Source organism: Chelonoidis abingdonii, chromosome 17 (assembly GCF_003597395.2).
Source record: "Chelonoidis abingdonii isolate Lonesome George chromosome 17, CheloAbing_2.0, whole genome shotgun sequence".
Lineage (NCBI taxonomy): Eukaryota > Metazoa > Chordata > Testudines > Testudinidae > Chelonoidis > Chelonoidis abingdonii.
In genome coordinates this window covers 17,457,477-17,480,297 of record NC_133785.1, presented here as the reverse complement: position 1 = coordinate 17,480,297, position 22,821 = coordinate 17,457,477, and the positions used below count along the sequence as shown (strand labels likewise).

The 22,821-nt window shown below is 43.5% G+C and overlaps 1 protein-coding gene across 1 annotated transcript in view; it reads left to right on the top strand.

Moving 5' to 3' along the window:
• Positions 1-20,642: 20,642 nt before the first annotated feature.
• The window catches only part of RAB7A (RAB7A, member RAS oncogene family), a 28,815-nt gene continuing 26,636 nt past the window's right edge, over positions 20,643-22,821 (top strand). The window contains exon 1 of the mRNA XM_032801329.2: positions 20,643-20,798. The gene's annotated coding sequence lies outside the window, so the exon portion shown is untranslated. The remainder of the gene's footprint in view (positions 20,799-22,821) is intronic.

The window sequence follows — 22,821 nt, the reverse complement described above, 5'->3', positions numbered from 1 at the left end:
ACCTCTTGCACAGATGTAAATTAATACACAAGGTGCAGGGCATCAGAAAATGCCTCCCCCCACCCCTGTTTACTCACTGTGTCTGTGAGTAGTTTACATACTGCACTTGCACAGGAAGAGAGAGGCTGGTTTTTAAAAATAAAAAATATTATAGGTCACTTGTTGAATAGTGCATCAGATAATTGCTAGAGCATGTTTGCATAGTTGCAGATTTCTCAGCCCTACTTTCCCTGACCAGACCCTGCCATGCTTCTCCCTCTTTCTTTCTTGTACCATGGGAGTGAGCTGCACAAGTCCAGAGCTGCCCGCACATCATCAACAGTGCCATCACATGTCTGCCCAACGTGTGACAGGACGTTCCACGCCCGAATCGGGCTGATCAATCATCTTCGGACACACAGAGCCCAGTCATCGAATGAATGAGATGTCGAGGTCTTCATCAACAACGATGGACGAACATCATCACCATGGGAGTCACCTTAAAATCATCTGTTTTGGATTAATATTTATGAAATAAAGCCAAGGAGCAAAGAAAAGAATCCCAGCAGATGTGCTAATAATATGCGCTGAGTGTGAGGTTAGTTGCTTGTTAAAAGAGCTTTGAAAATCAGATGTCTGGTGACAAAGCATTACAGAAAGGCCGGGTGCAGGCCTGCATCATGAGTGCTGCCCTCTCTGAGTGATATTCGCTTAATAAGGGGGTTTTGACTGTACTTCTGAGTGATCCTAGGACCCAAGTCTCCCCCCAAGAGACTTGAATGGAAGCAGGATTAATCCCTGAGAATAAATCTCTTTCATGTTACCATAGCAAAAATTCCAATTTTATTCGTGTACTAGAGACAGCAGATGTACCCTGCTGTCACGAGGGAGCCTTTCAGAAGCCTATGAGCTACAAGTGGCCCGTGGCCAGAATTATAAATCCTGCATGCAGCCAGAAGAGTGCCAAAGTTTAGCAAACGACTTCAGAGTCCACACATCAGAATTGGGGACAAGAAGCTATCACGTTGTTGTGGATGTCACGTCCTAATCCCCCTTGAGCCCCTGACTGGCCTTTCTTTGGCCAGACAAATGCCCAGTGGCAAGGCATCACTACCCCTTAAATGCCTAAATATTGAGTGCTCTGTCCCTCTCATCTCCAGGTGTGTGCGTAGCCTGGATCGCTCTGGATTTCCCACCTGTCCTGGAATGATGTCAGTTCATTGTTTTTAAACTCCTGTTTCATTCAAAATAGGAGCTGGATTTTGTAAAAACAGTTCAATGCATAAGAAATATCTTGTCCAAAAACCCCAACACTGATTACAACGTAGCGATGATGCTAATACTCTGCCCTTCTCTGACACCTTTTAGCCAAGGCTCTCAAACTGTTTGCAGTAACTATACTTGACAGCACCACAGAAGAGCCAATAGGTACACATGCCATTGAAATAAAGGCAACCCTAGGATAGAATAAGGCACTTGTTTAACAGTCATACAAGAGTGCTACAAAGGTATTGGACAGGAAGTGAATAAGAATCCAGTATCCAGATGAAACTGCAGGGGGAATTTTGATCAGCCCATATCAATTACCTGAGATGGAGTATGATTAGAATGCATAATAATACAACTGCTCCTTAGCATTTCGAGATAAGTAACATTTTACAGCTGCATAAACAAATTCTCTCAATGCTCTTCTGCGGTAGGTCAGATCCCTTATTTTACAGAATCTGTTTTGAAGAGATGCAGTGACTTGCCCAAGGTAACACAGGAAGTGAGTGGCAGCCAGGATTAGACCCTTGGATACTCAGAGTTATAACAGTTAATGCTAACAAAGTAGCAGCAGGCAGATAAAACCTCTTCTTTCAGGACTTCAGTCAGACTATTAGGGATTAGGTTGAGACCTTGTTGGGGTCAGAAACCCCTCATCTGCCTATGATGGAATTTCTTGCAACTTCTTCTGAAGACTCTGATACTGCCTATTGTCAGAGACAGGTTCCTGGATTAGATGGGCCATGGGTGTGATTGAGCATGGCAGTTCCTGTATTCATGTAGCTTCTCTATAGTTAACACCCATATTTTGGTGCAAAATGACATGAGAGCTTGACATTTTTAAGCTTCAAAAGTCAGTACAAGCATTAGCTCATTGATTCTCCCAACACCCCTGTGAGAGAGAGAGGATGTGGAGAATAACTGGCCTGACTTCTCTTTCATATCATGTTTGAATAGGGGATGACCAATCTAGCAACACAGCGGTCCCTCACACCAGGCTAGGGCATTAGTTTCTTACAGAGATGGAAAAGCACCGCCTACTATGTTACCCATATTTCTTCACAATACCCCTAGTCTGTCCTTGGAAATCTCCCATCTAAGTGATAACATTTCTTAGATTGTGGCATGTGATTAATAATCCTGGGTGCTGGGACACAGGTGCTGTGATATGCTGAGAAAAAAATGAATTGATGGATTTAGCATCATCCTGGGCCTCATTTTTTTTCCTGTTGGCAACAAATAATCCTGTTGGTGATGAAATTGGACTAAGTACTACCCCATCCAAAATATTAAAGAACCAAAATCTTACTGTACTCCAGGGTATCTGTGCCCTTTACCCCTTTGGGAGAGATGACTCAAAAACTAGAGGACTGTGTTAAAGTTCACAAATATTAAACATACCGGGATCAAATTTGTCCCTGCTGTAAGCTCGCTGACTGCAGTGAAGTTACACCAGAAATACCCATGGCTCATTGCATAATGTTTTGTTCTTTGAACAGTCTCGGTAAGGAGGACACACTAAACAGTAGCACAATATACTGGATCAGTGGTGATAAACATTTTAAAATTGGGCCCAGTCCTACACCTAAATCACTGGAAGTGTTGCTATTGGTTTGCTGCTTGTCAATGGCACTTTGAAATATTTTTTACTGTGTGATGTTGGCAATACCAGTAAGTGTGTTACTCTCCGAGCTGCTAATCTAGTCCACTTTAGACTTTAATAGTTTACTGTATGTACAATGTTATATTGCAATAATCTAAGCAGCCTTTGAAATCTGTCAGTAGCAGTTGGCAGTAAACACCTCCTTGCTTCTAGCCTACATGAAGGCCTTCTGAGGTTTTGAAATATCCACCAATGAGAATGTAGGTACGACTTGGTCAACCAATGGTAGTTTGTTTGGTAACTCGCTGAAAATCAACAGGAAGACAAGATCCTTGAAAAGCTGCTGAAAACTCCAGTCTCTGAGTTTCAGCATTTTCACAGCCCGAGTTTTCAGCCAGTCAGCAAATCCAGTTGTCGAGTCGTAGCCAATCAAAACATCATGTGGTTTTTTGGTATGGTTTAGTCACTGATTTTCATGAGAAATACATAGGAGTGGCCGGCGAGGAGTGTGATTGTTCAGATTTCATACACAGTACTTTTTTCTGTATCCTGAAAATTTCGGCTGAAATCACACAAGGATATTGTTAAAGGGACATTAACTTGAGATCTAGTCAGTTTCAAAACAAAACAAAAAGGTAAGTTGATTCAGATACCTGTTCCCGAGTGTCCCTGACAATATTTGTAGTTTTAAAAGCACATTTTTCAGGCGTATTTAAAGATGTTTTTCCTTCCCCTGTTGCTACGTGAAAGATCCAAACTGGAAAAAAACAAGCAAAGAAATTATTTTTCTGTAATCTTTTTCAGTCACACTACTAGGCACAAACAATATTTTACAGGGACTAGAACAATGGTAGGTAAAAACTTACAGCAAGAAGTGTGGGGTTTATGTTGACAGTATCCTTTTAACTTACTATATAGACTAGAGCTCCTGGAACTGCCATTTATGCAGTGGGAAGAGCTCTAGACAGACATTGCCTGGGATGTTGCTGTTGGAAACAGCATTATATATATAATACAGTTAAAACACTGGCCTCAATCCTGCAATTTTATCTTCATTGTATTGTGCATGCAAAGAGCCCCACTTCAGTTAAAGCTAGGAGGGATCCAATTGTAGAATCAGGCCAAAGTTTATTTTTGCTGGGTAGAGGGGACCAAATAGAGTTCTGATTGTGTCAGGGGATTACAACAAGCTGCAGAGCTGAGGGGTGAGGAAGGGAGCGTGGTGCGACCACTTTTTGGCTGGGCCAAACCAGAGTTGCATGGCAGTGCTGTGCACCAGGTTGCAGAACCACTCAGATTTGGAGAGGATAGGTGTAGGGGCTCATGGGCTGTATGTGTGTGTGTCAGACTGCTAATATGTGTGTGTTGGGGAGTGCCTGAGAGGGGAAGAGGAGTGTCAGGTGTGTGTGTGTGGGGCCAAATCTTGGCCACCCCACTCTCATGTAGTGTGACTAGCGTAGGTGCAGGAAGGATGCTGTGATGATTACTGGCACTTTCACACCTGAAAATACTCTGCAAACAATCAGTGTCACATCACACGTTCCACTTTATAGAAGGAGAAACTGAAGCAGAGAGAGATGCAGAGCAGGGGCATAGCCACCTATAGACTAGCCAGAGGATATGTCAGAGAGATGCTAGCTTGCTAAAAATAAAATGTGACCCTAGCAGTGATGGGAGGGGCTAGCCGCCCTGAGTGCATGCCCAGCAAGGACACCAGGTACTACTCAGAGCAGCTAGTCCCTCCTGCTGCTCATGCTGCTGCCGCAATACTTCTGATTTTAGGCACCAGCTTGAGCAGAACTAGCATGGGTGTGTCTACACAAGCAGGGGATCACACCCTTGCAGCTCAAGTGGAACATACCCAAGGGCATGTCTACACTGCACCTGGGAGCGCTTCCCAAGCTTAGGGAGACAGACACAGCTCTGAGCTAGCCTGCCCAAGGGTAGCATGGGCAGCAGTTCAGGCTAGCCTGCTGAGTATATACCAGGGGGTCTGAGCTGGTCTGTACTGAGGAGGAGGCTGCCCAAGCTGCCATCTGGGAACAGAGCAGAGATTTACCCTGGGATAGACACTTCCCAGCCATCTCCAGAAACAGCAATGCTAAGAACATGTCCCTTCCCCGTGCCCATCCCATTTCCCCCCCAACCAAGATGCACCACCTCATGCACGAATTCTTCGGTCTCCCTCACATCCACAGACAGATCATTGCCCTTTCACCATAAGCTGGGGCCCACCCACATTTCCACCCCTCTCTGGCCCTGCTGCAGAGCCTTGCCCAAAGCACACAGCACTAGGGCTGGAGCAGGAGCATGCCTGGCTCCCAAGTGCTCAGCCTGCCCAGCACAGACCCATGTACCCTGCCCATGGGGCTCACGTGTGTCACCCACAGATCTCTGTGCCATGCACCTCTGCCCTCTGGACTGCTAGCTGCCAAGCGCCACCACCAGGGGCAGCAATGCCCCCTCGCAGCCAGGCCGGCAGCTGTGGCCTGGCTCAGCCTCTAGCCCAGGAGGACAGAGAGAAGATGTGATGCCAGATAATGGACCCCGGTGTATACCAGCCTCTTGGACCACCTCCCTGCCAGGAATTCAGTGGCCCCAGGCTGGTTCCCCTGCCCTAGGCAAGGACACTCAGGCTGACTCTGGTGCTGTACCCCCCACTCCCAACTATGCTGAGCAGGAACTCACCCCTGCTCCTGTGGGATAACAAGCCCTGGGGGCCAGGGCACCAGCCCCATCTCAGCTGGAGGTCAGGGTCCAATTTGCCAGGGGACCAAACTCAAACTCTTGGTCCAAGTTGGCCAGGCAAACTCATCGCTGTGATGGGCCCTCTGCACTCCAGGCTGGGGCTGGCTTTAGATCCAGTTCCTGTGATTTGAGTTCAGAGCTGAGTTTCAGTTTGGGCTCCTCTGAAGCTCAAATCCTCACTCAAGCTGTACGTGAAAATGTGTTGGGAATGCATTGCTAAACACTTCATGGGTAGCCCTGGACTGGGCTAGCTGGGGAGGCTGCAGGTCAGGGTAAAGGGGCAGCCACAGAACTGAATGCGGGTTCCAAGACTGGCATAGCAGGAGTGCTGCAGGTCTGGCCTCAGGTGCACTGGCTGAGCTGGGGTTTAGGAGAGGAATAATCAGAGGTGATGCACATCAGTATTGTGCTGAGGGTAGGAAAAGCTTGCTCAGTACCAGGCCAGTCCACTGCTATTTAGTCCTTCGCTTTTATAAATTCATGCAAAAAAGAGAAATGATTCATCATGGTTCTCTTCTAATATCTGGCTTCAATCTCATCCTCTTTTTGTCAGATCTATAAATATCAGGTGCTGAAGATGGACAAGGCGGGTGGGTTAATATCTTCTTAGAATCTTAGGACTGAAAGGGACTTGAGATGTCATCTAGTCCAGTCCCCTGCACACGTGGCAGGACTAAGTATTATCTAGACTATCCCTGACAGGTGTTTGTCTAATCTGCGCTTAAAAATCTCCAGTGATGGAGATTCCAAAACCTCCCTAGGAAATTTATTCCAGCGATTAACTGTTTTGACAGGTAGGAAGATTTTCCTAATGTCTAACCTAAACCACCCTTGCTGCAATTTAAGCCCATTGCTTCTTGTCCTATCCTCAGAGGTTAAGAAGAACAATTTTTCTCCCTCCTCCTTGTAACAACCTTTTATGTACTTGAAAACTGTTATCATGTCCCCTCTCAGTCTTCTCTTCTCCAGACTAAACAAACCCAATGTTTTCAATCTTCCCTCATAGGTCATGTTTTCTAGACCTTTAATCATTTTTGTTGCTCTTCTCTGGACTTTCTCCAGTTTATCCACATCTTTCCTGAAATGTGGTGCCCAGAACTGGATACAATATTCCAGTTGAAGCCTAATCAGCATGGAGTAGAGGGGAAGAATTATTTCTCGTGTCTTGCTTACTAAATTCCTGCTAATACATCCCAGAATGATGTTTGGTTTTTTTGCAACAGTGTTACACTGTTGACTCATATTTAGCTTGTGATCCACTGTGACCACCAGATCCCTTCCCGCAGTACTCCTTCCTAAGCAGTCATATCCCATGTTGTATGTGTGCAACTGATTGTTCCTTCCTAAGTAGAGTACTTTGCATTTGTCCTTATTGAATTTCATCCTATTTACTTCAGATCATTTCCCCAGTTTGTACAGATCATTTTGAATTTTAATCCTATCTCCAGAGCACTTGCAACCCCATCCCAGCTTGGTATCATCTGCAAACTTTGTAAGTGTACTCTTTATGCCATTATCTAAATCATTGATGCAGATATTGAACAGAACTGGATCCAGAATTGATCCCTGCAGGACCCCACTCATTATGCCCTTCCAGCATGACTGTGAACCACTGATAACTACTCTCTGGGAATGGTTTTCCAACTGGTTATGCACCCATAGTAGCTCCATCTAGGTTGCATTTCCCTAGTTTATTTATGAGAAGGTCATGTGAGACAGTATCAAAAGCCTTACTAAAGTCAAGATCTACCACATCTACTGCTTCCCTCTATCCACAAGGCTTGTTATCCTCTTAAAGAAAGCTATTAGGTTGGTTCAATGTAATTTGTTCTTGACAAATCCATGGTGACTGTTACTTATCACCTTGTTATCTTCTAGATGTTTGCAAATTGATTGGTTAATTATTTGCTTCATTATCTTTTCAGGTACTGAAGTTAAGATGACTGGTCTGTAATTCCCTGGGTTGTCCTTATCTCCCTTTTTATAGATTGGCACTATATTTCCCCTTTTCCAGTCCTCTTAATCTCTCCTATCTTCCATGACTTTTTGAAGAGAATTGTTAATGGCTCAGCTATCTCCTCAGTCATCTGAGTATTTTAGGATGTATTTCATCAGGCCCTGGTGACAAAGACATCTAACTTATCTAGGTAATTGTTCATATCCTATTTTAGCCACTGATCCTACCTCATTTTCACTGGCATTCACTATGTTAGACGTCCAATTGCTGCTAAACTTTTTGGTGAAAAACTAAATAAAAAGGTCATTTATCACTTCTGCCATTTCCACATTTGTTTTCCCCCCCTCATTGAGTAACAGGCCTACCCTGTCCTTGGTCTTCCTCTTGCTTCTAATGTAGTTGTAGAACGTTTTCTTGTTACCCTTTATGTCTCTAGCTAGTTTAATCTAGTTTTGTGTCTTGGCCTTTCTAATTTTGTCCCTACATGCTTGTGTTGTTTGTTTATATTTATCCTTTAGAATTTGACTGAGTTTCCACTTTTTGTACGACTCTTTTTTGAGTTTCAGATAATTGAAAATTTCCCGGTTAAGCCAGGGTGGTCTCTTGCCATACTTCCTATCTTTCTATGCAGTGGGATAGTTTGCTCTTGTGCCCTTAATAATGTCTCTTTGAAAAACTGCCAACTCTCTTGAACTGTTTTTCCCTTTAGACTTGCTTCCCATGGGATCTTACCTACCAACTCCCAACGTTTGCTACAGTCTGCCTTCTTGAAATCTGTTAACTTTATTGTGCTGTTTTCCCTTCTACTGTTCCTTAGAATTATGAACTCTACCATTTCAAGATCACTTTCACCAAAGCTGCCTTCTACTTTCAAATTCTCAACCAGTTATTCCCTATTTGTCACAATCAAATCTAGAAAAGCCTCTCCCCTAGTCGCTTTCCACCTTCTGACTTAAAAAAATGTTTCCAATACATTTCAAGAACTTGTTGGCAGAGGCGCCCATTCCATGGGTGCTCCAAGGCTGGAGCACCCATAGAAAAAAACAGTGGATGTTCAGAACCTACCAGCCACAGCTGTTTGGTGCCATGCCCAATCAGCTAATCGGCGGCACTGCCAAACAGCTCTTCAGCGACACTGCCAAACAGCTGATCGGTGGCTTGGGGAGGGCTTTGGGGGAGGGCAGAGGGCAGTGAGCAGGCGGGGATCTCGGGGAGGGAGTGGAGCAGGGGCAGGAAGAGGTAGAGTGAGGGTGGGACCTCGAGGGTGGAGCATGGGCAGGAAGAGGTGGAGCAAGTGCAGGGCATTGGGGGAGGGGTGGAGTGGGGGCGGGGCCTCAGAGTGGAGTAGAGGGGGAGCACCCCCTGGGAAAACTAAAAGTTGGCACATAGGCTTGTTGGACAATCTGTGCCCTGCCGTATCATTTTCCCAACAGATGTCTGCAGGGCTTTGGAGCAGAGCCCGGAGCTGGAATGCGGAGCAGCTCCAGAGCAGTGGAGCTGCAGGTTTTTGCCTGGAGCTGGAGCGGAGCCAGAGCACAGCTCCAAAGCCCTGGATGTCTGGGTACTTGAGGTCCCTCATCACCACCAAGTTCTTTTATTGGACCAATTTCTGTTGGTGAAAGAGAGACGCTTTCGAGCTACATAAAACTCTTCTTCAGGTCTGGTGCTGAAGGGTAAGCTGTTCTAAGCCTTCTGTCATTAGAAATGAAACTAAAGTCTTTTTAAGCCAACAGAAGTCACACTTAAACCCCTACAGTCACATAGTTGCATTGCTGCAGCACTGTAGTGCTTCAATGTAGACGCTACCTTTGCCGACGGGAGGGGTTCTCCCCTTGGCGTAGATAATCCACCTCCTCGAGAGTCGGTAGCTAGGCTGGCAGAACAATTTTTCTGTCGACCTAGCGCTGTCTACACTAGGGGGATGTAAGTTTCCAGTGTAGACCAGCCCTTAGTCTGATGAAGTTGATTCACTGCCTTTCGCTCCTCCCAATCCTTATGGTTTACAAATGTCAATACAATCTAACCCTCAATTGCCATGCATCCTATGAAGTGGATTTTCACCCACAAAAGCTCATGCTCCAATACGTCTGTTAGTCTATAAGGTGCCACAGAACTCTTTGCTGCTTTTACAGATCCAGACTAACACGGCTACCCCTCTGATACTTCATTTTTAAGTGGTTTCCTACAGCATGTTTGAACCCTTTATGCTTATAGTTAGCTTAGACACTCTGGTTCATAGTTACCTACCTTCCCCAGACCTGAAGAAGAGCTCTGTGAAGCTTGAAAGCTTGTCCTTTCCACCAACAGAAGTTGGTCCAAAAAAGGTATTACCTCACCTACTTTGTCTTTCTCATATCCTGTTGCCAACTAAACACTAATTAATATTGTGCTTTTGAAAAGTTGAAGAGAACTGCATTTATTTTGTTCTAAACAAGTGGCATGTGAATTATCAGTTTTCAGTGAATTCACTTGTAAATTATAATATGTATATACACATAGACAATCTGGTTCTAAATATACACAACTTCCCACTACACATGCAAAACAGGAGCAGTAAATTGGGCTGGGCAGGGGAACTATTTACTTCCTAAATACACACCCTTTGCTCATTCAGTGGTTCAAATTTTGGGTCCCAGGTACAACATTCCGAAGTTTCCAGGGCACTACTGATTTCACAGGTCTTCAGAACAGCCAGACTTTCAGGATGTTTGGAGCGCCCAATGTGACTCAGGTTAGAGTCAATGTCATTGTGTTACAACATTGCAAGGGAAACATTTTGGCTCAGATCCTCAGAGATATTAGGCTCCTAACTTCCGCTGAAATCAATCAAATTAGATGGTCAAATATCTTTTGAGGATTTGGGCCCTTGTTTTTTAGAGAAAGGGCAGAGCGAAAACGGCTCTATCAAGGGAAGAAGTAACAAGGGTTGCCACTTTCCCCTGCTTGACAAGACAAATTCCTGTATAAGAACATGACAACTTAATGTAAGAATATGGTGTGACAAAACATTGCTGTGTTTATTTTGCTTAATGGCTCAAATTGGTTATTTTCTGATCCTTTAACACCCTGCAAATTAGGATGCCAGATCACAATTCAGAGCTGGTGCAGCCCTCCCTTGTTAATAAAGCCTGTGGAACAATTGCTACACTATTCTGTTTTTCTGTGGAATATGTGAGTTTCCATTTTCTAATGGAATCTTTTTCATTGAGAGAACAACTCTCATCTGTCATAGTTGTATATTTTTGGAAGGACAAGAGGTTGCTGTTGTATTTACCGTGGATATGCATATGCATATGCATATAAAGCAGTGGTTCTCAAAGTTTTGTAGTGGTGACCTCTTTCACACAGCAAGCCTCTGAGTATGACCACCCCTTATAAATTAAAAACACTTTTTTATATATTTAACACCATTATAAATACTGGAGGCAAAGCGGGGTTTGGGATGGAGGCTGACAACATGGTGACCCCCGATGTAATAACATTGCGACCCCCTGAAGGGTCCCGACTCCCAGTTTGAGAACCTCTGATATAAAGAGTGTGGCAATCCTGTGCTGTTAATGCATTACAGTAGGCTATAGTTGTTGACAAGGACTTTGCCTAACCAGAATGTTGTAAGGGATGTTCAAGCTTGCAAAACCTACTCTGGACTGCATGGAAAGTTGCAGGTTTCTTTACAGGGTGTAGTTAACTGGCTTACAGTTATTGACGTGCTTTACATCTCATTAAGAAAAATTGTGGCTGTACTGTTTTCAGTCTGACTGAGATAATGTGAAATTCATGCCAGATTATTAAGTAGTGTGTTGTTTGTTATTTGGAAGCAACAAGCAGTGGATTTGATTAGATGGTACCATTCAAATTATTTATTTTTTGCTAGGAAAGGGAGACCTAGTTCCTATGAAGGTATACAATTAAAACCTCTGGACTGAGCCTGGCTATTTGCCAGGAAGACCTCTTCATAGTCCTATCAATATGTTTGTCCTTCGTGATCTGCAATAACCCCTCTCCTGGGGGAGATTTGCCTGTGTCATGTCAAATGTCTGATAAGGATTCCATAGAGACTATCAGACAGAAGAGCATTAACTCTCTGTGTACGCAAGCCACCCTTCAGTGTTGTCTGGCACTGGCAGAGTGTCATATACCATTTCCTGATTACAGAAACTGTTGATCGGTTGTGAAAATCAAAACTGAGTGCCAGAAAAAGATCTTTTTTTTTTCTTTGCAGGTGTGGAGATCATCATGAACAACTCACCTATACCACTGCCAGATTGATGATGGATATATTTTATGAAGTTTGTGTTGTCCTTTTCTGAAGCATTTGGTATTGGTCACTGGACTGATCCAAGATAGCATAAGGGCTGTTAGGATAACCCCGTTGTTTGCAATAATGTGACAGAAGGCAGGACTCCAGAGCAGATGGGAGTCCCATGTCGCATGTTCCCCATATTCTATATTCTGAGCCCCTACGTCTGTCCTTTGGGCTGATGTGGGCTGGATGTGGCACTTATCAGAGCCTAATTGCTCTTGGACTGATTTCAGGAAAGGCAAGGAAAACAAGGAGAAAATCCTAGGGCAGTAGTTCCCAAACTTGTTCCGCCACTTGTGTAGGGAAAGCCCCTGGCAGGCCGGGCCGGTTTGTATCCGCCACATCCGCAGGTTCGGCCAGTCACGGCTCCCAGTGGCCGCCGGTCGCTGCTTCAGGCCAATGGAAGCTGCTGCAAACGGCAACCAGTACGTCCCTCAGCCCACGCCGCTTCCAGCAGCTCCCATTGACCAGGAGCAGCGAACTGCGGCCACTGGGAGCCGGGATTGGCTGAACCTGCGGACGCGGCAGGTACACAAACCAGTCCAGCCTGCCAGGGGCTTTCCCTGCACATGCAGCGGAACAAATTTGGGAACCACTGTCCTAGGGGATATCTCTCCACCCAAACAAACAAGGAGAACGAAGAAGTATAATTTTCAATGTACACATTGATTTTGTCAGCAATTTGGAACCATAAACTACAGTTTTGACATGTAGTAACTGAAGCTTTACAGATCATCTTTAACACATCTTTTTAATAAGTCAGCAGCTTTTCAAAGAGCATCACTTCAACTTGGTAGATCAGTGTTTCTGAAGCAGTGGGTCATGACCGCAAGGGAGGATATAAAAACAATCAGGGAGGAATAAGGCACTGAAAATGTATTACAAACTAAAGCAAAGAAAATCTCACCCCTACCCCCGCAGTCCCTGCACACTCCTGAGTTATGTTCAATATTGAGTTCCCTTTAAGACCAAGTAATCTCTTTCAGCCTTTCAAAACACACACACAAATAAATGACACACACTTATCACTATCATCACTGACACTTTTTTTACTCTTATAGCAAATGTAAGGGGGTTGTGAACATTTTTGACTTTGTATAAGTGGTCAGCAACCCGAAAAGGTTGAGAAACATTGGAGTATAGCAGTGGCAGATAAGTATTGGGAACCTATGCATGGCCAAATGGTATGTAATTGCAGCCTCTCTCTCCTTGCTGAACCTATTGGAAAGGTATTTTGAGTATGAGGTTAAATTGTGCCTTCAGATATGCTAGCAATTCCCACTGACTTCAACAGGGATTGCATGTGTGTATCTAAGGCAGGGGTAGGCAACTTATGGCATGGGTGCCGAAGGGTGGCACATGAGCTGATTTTCAGTGGCACTCACACTGCCCAGGTCCTGGCCACCAGTCCAGGGGGCTCTGCATTTTAATTTAATTTTAAATTAAGCTTCTTAAACATTTTAAAAGACTTATTTACTTTACACACAACAATAGTTTAGTTATATAATATATAATTATAGAGACAGACCTTATAAAAATGTTAAAATGTATTACTGGCATGCAAAACCTTAAATCAGAGTGAATAAACCAAGACTCGGCACACCACTTCTGAAAGGTTGCCGACCCCTGATCTAAGGACAGAGTTTGTTCCTAAGTGTACAGATTTAAAAACTGGCACCAACAGATCTTGAAAAGTGTGACTATTAGTCCTTGTTGACAGTTGGTATCATACGCCCATGTAGTCTACCTCTGGGAATCTCCAAGTTACTTTTTTTCAGCTAGTAGTCTCTGAAGGGATGCCTTTCAGCACTGAGACTGTGATCTCACCTGACAAAATCAATACTGTTATTAAGGAATAGCAACATGACAAAGTACACTTGTCCCATGAAAGATTCAATTTACAGTGGTCACATAGCACAATGCAGCTGTCACATGAAGCAAGAGCACCATGACACAATCCACCTGGTTCAGGAAACATTCCAGTTAAGAGTGGTGATGCGACTATTCCACCTGCCACACAAAACGTTTTGGGTGCAATAGCAACATGACACAATCCACCCATCACACAAAGCATTTCATTTACAATGGCCACATGCTTTTCTGTTTTCCAGTATGTACTATCTGACCACGTTACCTTGGACTGTCTTGTACCCATTTGAGCTGTTGGACTGTAAGTTCTTTGGGGCAAGGATTTGGCACATTATCTCTGTGTTATCTATCTACTTATCTGGTACCCATCATGTAGAATTTGAACAAGTATGTACCTTGTAAAGATCACATCTGCTTACAGTGCTATATAACAGTAACAGGCAGAATCTACTACATAGATTACCTTCTGCAATAGCAAACACTTTACTGACAAAGAATGCCCCTTACTATGTTTATAAAAGCATCACCTACGTACATGTTTCTTGCATACACATTTTGTAATAACCTCTACCAATACACCATATCAAATACCTCCCTGTGTACTTATCTGGATGACTTCTGGTATTTACATACAGTTTTTCAGAGTGTCTATATTTAGATAGATGTGGTCTAGGAACTCCAAGGTTCTAATTCTGACTTTGCCACTGACTCATTGTGTGACCTCAGACAAGTTACTTCACCTCTCTGTGTCCCTGTTTCCCCATTTGTAAAGCAGCTCCTAGGCACTTGTAAAGATTAATGATCTAATATTCAGCATGAGGTGTAAAGGAAGGGTGTAATTCTTTCACCCTAATTTGCGGTATTACTAAAACCTGTGGCACACAAGAGAGTGTAAGACAGGAAATCATCACACAACGTGTTGCACTGGGAAATCTAAGCTTCATAATTTCACTATATGCTGATTACAGACTCCTATATGTTAAATGCTCTCTTTTAGATACTACACAGACTCCTTAAAATCAGTTATTCCAGTCAGTGGTGACTCTTCTGTGTAAATGCCACTGAGATGGATGTCAGGTAAGTATAAATGTTTGGGTATTTGGTTTGCTTAGAGAAATTTAGAGTTGACAGGCAAGAGCTTCAAGAGGAGGAGCCAAATTTAGGTTTCTAAGTCCATATTTAGGCTCCTGAATAAGTGGCCCGATTTTGATACACTGAGCAGCCAGCAGCTCCCCTTAGGAAAGTATACTCTTTCCCCATTCTATCAGCTAATAATCCCTTCCTCACTCTATCACACTCCCTCTACATTAACAGAAACATGAATAAGAACTGCTGTCAGTATTTGGTGTCAAGTGCTCAAGCACTAATCATTATTAAGAATATAATACAATTTTCTCAAATTTTCCAGGGAATTTTTTTTTAGACAGTGGAAAGATCTTAGGATTCAGACTTTGTCAGTGTAATGCCTTTGGAGAACAATTTAATATCCCCAAAACTCACTTCTTTAAGTTCTTACTGTTAGGACATTTCCTAGGTGAAGAAACTAAACTGAGAATGTCTGATGCGCCAAGTTTTCAATCCTTTGGAGTAGATACTCTCCAAAGTACCCATCACCCAGCAGTAATTCATTTCTAATAGGGAAACATTAAGGGTTAGGATGAAAAAAAGATTAAGTAAGTGAGGAATTTAAGAAGACTATATACTTATGACAAGTGGTCAGATACCTGTGAACAAATCCAGAGAGCTTCCATGAATACAGAACATATGACACAAGCAATAAAGACTGCAATGAGAAATGTAACAAGTATCAAACTGAGAGCAGAAGGGAGGATATGCTGTTGTTAGTATCCACACAGCAGGATAGATGGTCATGAATTTTTCAGACAAATCGAGAAGACAGAAACTGAGGTGTACAGGTTGTAAGCAGCCTCTGTGAGGTACTCAGAACTCTCACTGCTATAGAAGTCAATTGGAGTTGAGGATATTGTACACCTTGCAATAAGTACTCAAAACCACACTAGCCCAGACCCTAAAGCCTTGTGTACACAGGCATTTCACTTAAATCTGCCATTGTAGTACCAGTGTAGCTCCATTGATGGTAGCTACAGTGAAAGCACTAGTGCTGATCATTAGCTCAGCATTCATAATGCAAGCAGGGGTTAGACAATACGGTGGTGAAAAGGCAGGTGATCAACCTACAGTAGCTTCCACCGGCGGAATTGCATAAGTGGTAATGCAACAATGGAAGATTTTAAAGAAATATGCTAGTGAGGTCACAGCTTCGATTAGCCAAAATGAATCAAAGAATGACAAATAAAGGGTTGTGTCAGGAGAAAACTAGACTACTCCAGAGTTACAAAAATCTTGTGTTCACATCTTGTTGCTTCCTCTTTTTTTTTTTTTTTTCAGTAAGTTAAAATATAATGTTAGTTTGAGGAAGTCAGTCAGAGGGTAGAGGTGATGGAATTGAGATTAGCATTGGAAAGCTAGTCAAGATAAGTGAGTCTTGAGGGATTTGGAGGAGGGGAATGAAGTTTCATTGAGAACCGTTAAATCTTTTTATAGCTGGTGCTGAATATTCCCAACATTCACAATCCACAAGTCTGTTTCTTCCTTCTTGGTAGGTCAGGCTAAACACCCAGTGAAGTTCTTGAGGAGCTATTCAGTGGTGTACTGGAGCAAAGGATTGCAGCCATTTGTAGGGGGTGGATTAATGTGCTCTGGAGAAAAAAAAATGAAAAAGAACAGAATTAGTCCAGTCTTTTGATAAAATATGTAGCATGTGCCCAGACATGGGCTAACTGTAGGCCAGCATCTTTGTAATCCTCTGAACTTTGGACATTCAGACTGTGTTATAGACCTAGGGTCCAGAATTGGATCCTTAAGATCTGGCCCTAAACAGGGAGTGCAGGTTAACTGTGGAATGCCCCTAAATTGTAGCTTCATGCTATCTAGCATTGCCTGAATATCTAGTTGTAGTTTTTTGTAGAGATCTATTTTAAAGTTAATAAAAAATTTATACAAACAATAGTTATTTAGTATTTGTAAAGTGAATATTAAGATGAAAAGTGCATTATAAATGCAGGCACCATTGAGAATTTGAGAGATTTACAGCCAAAAGCCCAAACTGAAGGTCCAAAACCATGTCATGAGTTGGAATTCAAGATACAACAGGGACTGGATCCATTATATTGAAATAAGATTAGACTTAGATGGACTTTTCTGCTGATTCATCTATTAAAACGTTGAATATGTTCTAATATGCTATGACATTCCAAGGTGCAATCCAGACCATTGAGGGGCTGTCACCATCTCCCCTGCAACCTGTGGTGCCTCACAAAGCTTTACTGCTGTAGATCCCATCTGGGTAGCTGATAAACAGCCTGCCAGCAGGCAGGTAACACCCTGAGTGTCTGTCTATAGCTGCAGCCTGTCAATACGTGTCAGTCACACTCTGGCTTCCACCAGTCTTGGTTACCACCTGCAGGATAACCCCAACACACACCTAGTCCTGGATTTTCCCCAAAAAACATATGTACTGTCCAGACCTGTGGTGGACAGACCATATATATTCTGTCTCTTGCTCCCCTACAGGGATCAAGATACAACTTGCTCCTTTTAAATAAACTTACCCACACAGTTCACAACACTGGGATTGTTTTGATTAAAGAATAAAACAAGTGTATTTAACAAAAGAAGATAAGATTTTAAGTGAATACAAATAATGAGGCTTTGTGGTCAGAAATGGTTACAAGAAAAATTAAAGATAAAATACTTCCTGTTACTAAACTTAACCAACTAGACTTGGGTCAGGGTGAAATTCTTACCACAAGTTTTTCAGTAGCATTCATGACCAAATTTAAGTTCTGGATCTACTCCCAAGGTCCAATGTCTGTTTCTTTTGTCATCTTAGTTGCAAAAATAGAAATGGACTGGGAGAGATAACTCAGGGTGTTTTTGCCCCCTCACTTTTATAGTTCAGTCACCCTTTGAAATGCATTTTCCTGAGAATGACCCCTAGATAAAATTATTTTCAGCTGAGAACAAGGAGATATGGAGTCTGGGGGGAGAAGAGATGTTACATTGTTGCTGTTCACCTCTGTTTGCTAAGCTGCAGAGCTGTTTGTCTCTTGCCTTACCTCCCTTCAATGCCAAAAAATGGCCACTTGATAGGTGACCGCCCATAAGCTTTGATGACACCTGACTAGACAAACTTGTCCTTTGTCTTTGAAAAACAGGTTTACCTACTTCCCAGACTTGTCTGGTAAACACACTTCAGTTGTGATTTCATCTTATGTTCATAATTTTACATATAATGTTGTTACATACATTTTGCCATATTATTGACCAGCAAGTTATTGGTTTTGAAATGATACTTTTCAAGGCACATTTTGTACAAAGGTTAGTGTGCAGGGTATGAATACAGGGGTGCATTCCGTCACACATGCGTTCATCCAAGAAAAAAATAGCACATTGTCTACATTGTCTGGTTTACATAAATAGGATTGTATTGATACATTTACTTTTATTTGCATTGATACAATGGAGAGAATGAACTATCTTGTATAGCAGGAAAAAAGAGGGGCCATGTTGAAACAAAAGCAATGGAAGGCAGCATTATAAGGTATCTCACATACGACTGTATTTAGTTGGAGTAGGCAGGTTGGATTGTTTGTCACATGAGGAACAGGACAAGGATGGGGGGATTCCTATTTCCTAATGTGGAGGGATTAGTGTATGGAGTGTGTTGATGTGTATTATCTTGGTGAAACTGACAACCAGAAGTCAGGCAATTGTGAAAAGGGACACAAATCCCCTAACACCTGTGAGACTACTGATTTCCCCAGTAACATTTTTACCTGGAAACAATTGACATTTGGTTTCAAAATGATCCAATTTTTAAGGTTTTGATTTTGTTTATTCTCAACCAAACTGGTCTGTCAAGAAACACTGATTTCCTAATAGGCAATGAAAACTATTTATGCTGGCCAGTCACCTTATCAGGGTTTCCACTGCATTACACTTTTTATTTTAGCCTACGCTTGTTTTCATTTCATTGATAAGTGTGTCAATATGATGCAGATAGAATAATCATGAAGCTTCAATCCATATCTGCATCTCTTTATAGTTACATCTTTCTTCTTTGATTTTTCTATCTTTCAATTTAACTATAATATTTGCAGCAAGCTGTGGCCTTTACATATACAGCTCCATATCCTGCTCAGTGACAAAATTCCCATTCACTTCAATGGGAACAGGATTGGGCCATGTTAGTCTGATGAGAGAAAGCATTACCTGCAGGGATTAGCAAGCAACGGTGAGAGAATATTGCATGGCACAGCTGCTGGTTGTGCAAAGGAAGAAATAAAGTAACATCCCAACCTTGTGTTAGGTTTTCTCTAACGATGCATAAGAAAAATATCCCATTTAAAATAAACGTGTTGCACTTTTGCCAGAACCCCGGTGCTCCACAGAAGGCAGAATTTTCAAACACTGAAACTGGCTCCTCTAAGTACTGTACAGAAAAAGGAACTTTTAGAAGTGGGCAGAGCAGCACCTTATAGCCTGTCTGTAATGTCTGTTCTTTGCCCACCCAGCATTTAATGGTCTTTTCTCAGGAAACGTACAGGTGGAGAAGTTGACTGCTGTGCCCTAGTTTGATGCTGTAGCCACTGCATATCTGGACCCTGTGGTAATTAAGCTGCACAGAGAGGATGGTATGAGCAACACGGCCAAAGCAGTGATGAACCTTCACGAGTTCTGTTCTTGAGCTTTTCTATAAGTCTTTCTTCTTTTGTTCAATGAAGCATCATCATAATAATTAACACTTTGTCCAGCACTTTCCATCCAATACTCTGAAAGCACGTTATAACCATTAATAAATTAAAAAACACAATCTCTCTGTGAGAAGGGTCAGTATAATTAACACCATTCAATAGATGGAGTAATTGAGGCACAGAGGAGGTAGATGATCTTGTGCAATCGCACATCAGGGATCAAACCTAGTGTCCTGCCTCCCCATCCTCTGCTCTAAAAAGCTGATCCAGCTGCTATTGCAGTCAACATTAAGTCTGTATAAACTGCAGTGGGCTAGGTCAGTCTGTAAGATCCCATTCACACATAAACCTAGATCTGAACCTATACAGAGAACTACATACAAATTATGAGAGATGGGATGTAATGAAAAGCAAGTGATCAAAGTAATTACCACTAGTGTGGATTTATCTATTTTATCCATTATATCTGTCTTTATCTATATTTTCTATCCCACTTATCTGCCTAGTCACTCATCTATCCATGGTAGGGTGACCCGTGTGAAAAAATCAGGACAGGGTAAGGGGGGTAACAGGAATCTATATAAGAAAAAGACCCAAAAACCGGGACTATCCCTATAAAGTCAGGATATCTGGTCACCCTAATGTGGTATTTCTAGTGTGCCCTTAACCATAATGACTAAAAGTGTGGCAATATGGGGAAATTCACCAGCATGCTGGTACTGCCAAGTTATGCAGTGTAACTCAGCTCGATGGACACATTTTGGGGTACAGCCACATGGGCAGAGCTATCACTACAGCTATGGTGGTGTAACTGCACCCATGTAGCTGTGCCCTCAATTCCCCCCAGGCCCCTGCAAAAGCTGCTCTGTCTGCTCTTCCAGGAGGCCGGGGAACCCTGTGCCCTGCGGGGCTGCCCACAGCGGGCCACTGGGCCAGGACCATGCCACGTGCCTCACGCCGAGGGCCCAGACCCCAGGATGTGCACGTGACACAGCAACGGGGCCAGAGCAGGGCTGACTCGCAGGCTCCACGCCAGGGTCTGGAATCCAAGATGGCCACCCCGGTGACGCCAGGGCGAGCGTGCTAGTGCATGTGACGCGGGTCCAGCTGGAGACTGCCCCAGGGCCTATCCCGTGCGTGCTGACGTCGCAGCGCCGGATGGTCCCGTGACCGGAAGCTGGCGAGGGAGAGGCGGAAGTGAAAGCGGGGAGGCTGTTTGGCCCCATTAAAGCGGAGCCGACGGGAGCAGAGGAGGTAGCGAGGCTTGGAGCAGGTGCCGTGGGGATACCGAGCGCGGTGAGTGGCCGAGCTGGCGGGGTCGGCGCCGTGGGGCTCTCTTCTTTCCGGGCAGGGAGGTGGGCCGAGGGCCGTGGCCTACTCTCTGCTCCCCCTCTCTCCCCTTGGGCCTTTGTGGTGGTGGGGGGGAAGCTCTCCTCTTGGGAGCGGTCTCGGGGGGGCGGCTGTGGCTGGGCAGAGGCAGCGGGCTCTCGCCCGGGTTTGTGTTGGGGGCCGTGTTTCGCTTGGGCCGGGAACGTAGGCGGTAGCGGAGCTCGCTCTCCCGAATCGGAGCCGGGGGCAGCAGCTGCTCCCTTCCCTCCGTCTTCTGAGGCTGGGGGGAAGGCTGCCGACTCCACCCTACCCTCTCTCAGGAGGGGGAGGCCGTAGATCCCGATATCTAGGACTAAAAGCGAGAGGAGGGGCTCCGGGAGGAGGTGGCAGCGGGGCTCCTCCCTTGTTTGGAGTGGGAGGGGGAGGGGGCTTCTCTTCCCAGCTGCAGGCACTAAGGGGGGTTGATAGACCCGGAAGCTTGTTTCTTTGTGTCTCATGCTGTGCCAGAGAAAGAGGCTCTTCCCTAATAGTGGGATTTGCATGATTGAGAACTCATTGAGCTAGACGTTGTGGGGCTGACAGAGGTGATGTGTATAAGGCCTGAGCCAAGCTTAGGGATTTCTTTTTCTCTCAGCCCTCCTGTGTAACAATGGAGCTTTCCTAATGCCTCAGAATCATTAATAAGAAAACTGATTGATACAGAAGGCTTATATTCAAAACAATGTGGATGTTGTAGCTAAATGTAGTTCTCTTCTGGGGAAGAGGCTATCCCTTCAGCATTTCTAGCTGTCTATATTGTTCAGGTGCATTGTGGTCTACTTGAAAATCAGTAAGAGCTGATGAAGGACTGAGGAAGAAATTTATGGTAGAAAAGAGTTCTCCCCCCGCCCCCTTTTTGGTCACACATAGCTACCATATTTTGTGCTCAGATTCCTGCAAAGACTCTGGATAGAGGAGATGATGGGTGGTGGTGGCAGAAGGCAGCTAGAGACCAGGAATATCCTTAAGTGTTCTTCAGAAAGAAATACTTCTAATCATTTGCTTGAAATATTAATCAGTGGACATAATTATCTTACTAGCAGACTGCCCTTAGTCAATTAACAGGACAACACAGGCAGCTGAAAAGACTGGCAGTTATTGTGCAAGTAACTTTTTTGCATGTATAAGGACTGAGTCAATGATGGAAAGAATTAAACTAGATGCTAGAGTGCTGTAGGCTGTGATAGTATCTTATGGGGTGAACTAAGCATGATAGCAATGTTTAACTTTTTGAAATATATAGAAGCTAAGTTAATGAGGGACTTAGGTACTTGATATTAGTATATTTAACTACTGGCATAGGTAGTGTATTGGGTTAGCTGTATCTTAAAACAAGTTCTGATCATAGTGACTTGTTACAAGCTTTTTAGCTCAAGGCTGGCTAGTCAGAGGTGTGAGTGTGTGTGGTGGGGGAAGAAACTAATTTTAAAACACCTTAGGTCTTAAAAGTGCCTTGTTAAGACATAAAACAAAGACCAGCTTGTGTAACTTTTCCCTCACATAATTTTTCAAATGCTTTTCCTGGTGGAACAAAGCTGCTATAACATAAGGAACTGCATATAAATTGAAAACAAGGTGGCACAAACTTCTCTCAAACAAGAGGGAAGCTTACGTTTGTACAAGAATTATAAAGGTTAAAGACTTAAGACTAAAATAGTTTTTCATGTCACTAACAATGCTACTGCAATAACATGTCTAGTAGTGAACTGTTACCAAATGCTACCCACCTCTTCAGTGCTATGCAAATTGAAAGTCAACATCTTGCACCTGATAAACACAAATGAGAATAAAGACAGAAATAACCCAGCCCACTCTTCTGGAGTATCTGAATTCATTTGTCAGGTTATGGCTTTAAATAACTTAGAACTCTTATCAAATGCTAGCTGTCTTGGCTGTAAACAAATGCTTTACATCTCAGCATGGCTGCCTGGAGTGTACTAACTCTTGTTTA